We start from the raw sequence: 3,638 nt of genomic DNA, 5'->3' as shown, positions 1-3,638 counted from the left end.
GGATGCTTCTAAACTATGGGAGAAGCACGATATCAGCAAGCCCTTGCTGAGGAGCTACCTAGGAACAGTTTCATTTAACCATGACAAGTTGTCAATGCCAAAACACTGGTATAGATGAAGGCTGGCTTCCCAGAGGACTGTTCTCCTACCAGCTTGTCATAAGATCAGTCTCTCAGCAAATCTCAAACACTATCAAAGCAGCCAAAAAGTACTACATTTTCCAGGGCAACAAGTAGCATCTTCTCAGTACTGTATCCCTAGCTCCCTGTCACATAAACAGCCTTGACAATCTTTAAGCAGATTATGCACACAACAGCTTCATCTCCAGAGGAAGTGGGATTAAAAGGTTTATTGCTACTATGACAACAGCCAGGTTCTGCTGTTCTTAAAATAGTTTCAAAACCTTAGCAGTGACTGGAAATGCAAACATGCCTCCCCTACAGGATTCATCATGTACTAAATACAGTCCTCCAAAAAGAAATCATTTTATAACAGTCTACTTTTTTCGAGTATATATTTTTATCATGCTCTTTAATCCCTTGTTACAAGCACTATGAATAGAAAGCAGTAAAAAAGGCACAGTGCTGCCATGTGGCTGTGATTACAGCTTTAGAAGTGATTATTGCTGGGTGCTGGCTGCAGACACCAGGACAGGCACTGCCACCAAACAATAATCACCCCTTGCAGCACCTCTGCACCATGGGGTCTCATCAGGCTTCTATCTGCTCCATGCTGCCATTTTTGTCCTTACAAATGGTCCCCCTGATGCCCACAGGAATGCTCTTAGGTCTAAGGCTGAATTAATTCCTCCCTCATAGGAACAACTGGAAGTAGAATTTGTCACACAGTTCATTACCAAACTGGATCAGCGAGGCCCAGGCTGGGGTGTGAGTGCGCCAATAACTACATGGTAGCTGGACCTCTTCACTCGAGCACGCCATTCAATCAGTGATCAGCATTTTGTTACTGAGGATGGTTAAATAAACCATTGATTCAATCAAATATAGAGCTGCTGCACTTGATGAACATCCAGCTGTGCTCTGAGGCATTCTCCAAGTACACTCATGCTGACTTGTACAACAAAGCCAGCGAGAAGTACAATGTTTAATTCTGACAGCAGCATTACCCCAGATCAAAGTGGGTAACCCCTCTCTAACACTACTGAAATTAATACCAACACAGAAGTCTATTCATTATTCCAGTCAGTTTAGATTAAAAGTATATTTCAAACCAAAGAAAAGTCAAATTAAATCAAATTTCATTGGTACTTACTACCAACATCACTTGATACCAAGCTAAAATCATCTTTCCTGCAACATATCACGATTTAAGGAGAAGATTTAAGAACATATCAAGATTTAAGAAGAGAAACAAATACAGGTCGTAAAACTCAGGAAGCCATTGACTGTTTCCTTACCCAATTCTCTGTTCTGTCAGTTCCTGCCAATGAAGGCAGATGCTTTTCTCTATAGAGTCCACAAACTCCTGACATTTCAGGCCAGAATATGTCCTTAAATATAACTTTAATTGAGACTTCTTGGTAATTAAAAAATATCTAGCAGTAACTGCTACGCATCAAACTGAGTTCTTTATGAGAGCTGACACTGTCAATAAAGGAATCTTATTTACCTATCCCCAAAAGATTATATTAAAAATGGGAAGTAAGAATACACAGGGGTAATTAAATTAGCATATTAGATTGTAGCTCCAAATTGAGTATTTAGTCTAAGATAAAATTCTACTACTTTGCAGGTGGTCAGACCCCAGCAGGTACTGGTGCCTGAGGCTACTCTTCCCCAGGTGGAGGGCTTTGTTAAACTTCATGAGATTGTTTTCCATACAGTTCTCCAGCCTGTTGAAGTCCCTCTAAATTGTTGCAGAGTCATCTGGTCTATCAGCCACTGCTTCCAATTCTTGTGTAATCTGCAAACGTGCTGAGGGAACACTCCTTTTCATCATTCAAACCATAAATTAATAAACTGAACAGCACTGACCTCAGTACTGAGCCCTTTGATACACCACTAATGATTTGCTTCCAACTGGACTCTGTGCTGCTGGTCACAACCCTGTGAGCCTGAGCACCAGGGCAGTTTTCAGTCCATCTCACTATCCCCTTATCTAACCTAAACATCATCTGCTTCTCTATGGTAAGGTTATGGGAAATGGTGTGAAAAGCTTTACAAGTCCAAGTAAACAACATCAGCTGCTCTCCCCTCATTGAGCAAGACATTGTGGAAGGCAAAGAGGTTGGTCAAGCATGATTTTCACTTTATAAATTCCTGCTAGTTACTCCCAATCATCCTCTTGTCCTTCATATACTTGGAAGTGCTTTCCAGCATGATTTTCCATATCATCTTCCCAGGGACTGGGGCAAGGCTGAACAACCTGTAGTTCACCTGCTCTTCTTTACTGCTCCTCTTGAGGATAGGACTTAAATTTGCTCTCGTCCAGTTTCCAGGAGGCTCTCCCAGCTATCATGACCATTTAAAGACAATTGAGAGTGGCCTTGCAATGACATCAGTCATCTCCCTTAGCACTTACGGCTGCAACCTGTCAGGCCTCACACACTTAAGTATACCCAGTTTGTCTGCAAGCTCCCTAAGCTGACCTCTTCCACCCAGATCTACCTTGTTCCAGATTTTCCCTCTGGCCCCAGTGATATGGGACTCTTAAAAGCCAGTCCCACCAATAAAGACCGAGGCAAAGAAGGCAACAAGTACCACAGCCTTCTCCATGTCCTTTGTCACAAGGCACCCTGCCCCATTCAGCAGGGGTGGGGGAGAGGGGCACCTTTATTTCCCAAGTCTTCCTTTTGCCATTATATAATTGTAAAATGCCTTCCCATAATTGCAGAATGTTTCCCTTCTTCTTGCCCTCTACATCTCTAGCCAGATGCAATTCTAGAGGGGCCTTTGCTTTCTTAACACTAGCCCTGCAAGATCAGAAAACAGCTCTATGCTCCCTTTGGGTCATCTGCCCCTGCTTCTACCTCTTCTCCACTTCCTGGTGGGGCTCAGTTACACGGCTCATCCACATGGCCTCCTACCACCTGTACTTCACTTTCTACTTGTCAGGATGGACTTTTCTTTAGGTCTTTAATGCAGAGACAAAGGCTAACCCCCGCCCCCCTTCAAAAAAAACCAACCAAACCCTCTTCAATAGAAGTTAGTCAACTCAAACAAATCTGAACTTTGCAGTGAATACTTTTCCAAAACAACAAGAAAAACTCAAAGCTCTGTTTCAATCATATTGATAAGAAATCAATTTCAAAATAACAATACACAACACTGTTCATGAAGTGTTTTCTTTCTGAATATTCTATGTATTTTTCTGGTAATCTTCATTGTGCCAGCTGGTGTTTCAGTATAATTCATTTTTCATGCCTTAATTATATCTTATGGGTGCTTTTGCAAAAGGCTTTGACTGACTCTTTAAAGGAACACAAAAAATAGCTTTTGAAAGAAAGTAATTCTACAAAAATCAGTTGAAGCTCTATTGGTGGGAAGTATAGCAGCAACTTAAAATGCCTTAAGAAAGAAATCTTACTCATTAAATGTTGAATAAAAATAACTACAGTGCTTATGCCTCCAAGAGCTTTAAGTGATGACTTTAAAATAATGTAGTAAAGGCAAAATGAA

This window comes from Passer domesticus, chromosome 6 (assembly GCF_036417665.1).
Source record: "Passer domesticus isolate bPasDom1 chromosome 6, bPasDom1.hap1, whole genome shotgun sequence".
In the NCBI taxonomy this organism is placed as follows: Eukaryota; Metazoa; Chordata; class Aves; order Passeriformes; family Passeridae; genus Passer; species Passer domesticus.
This window is presented reverse-complemented; position numbering follows the sequence as displayed.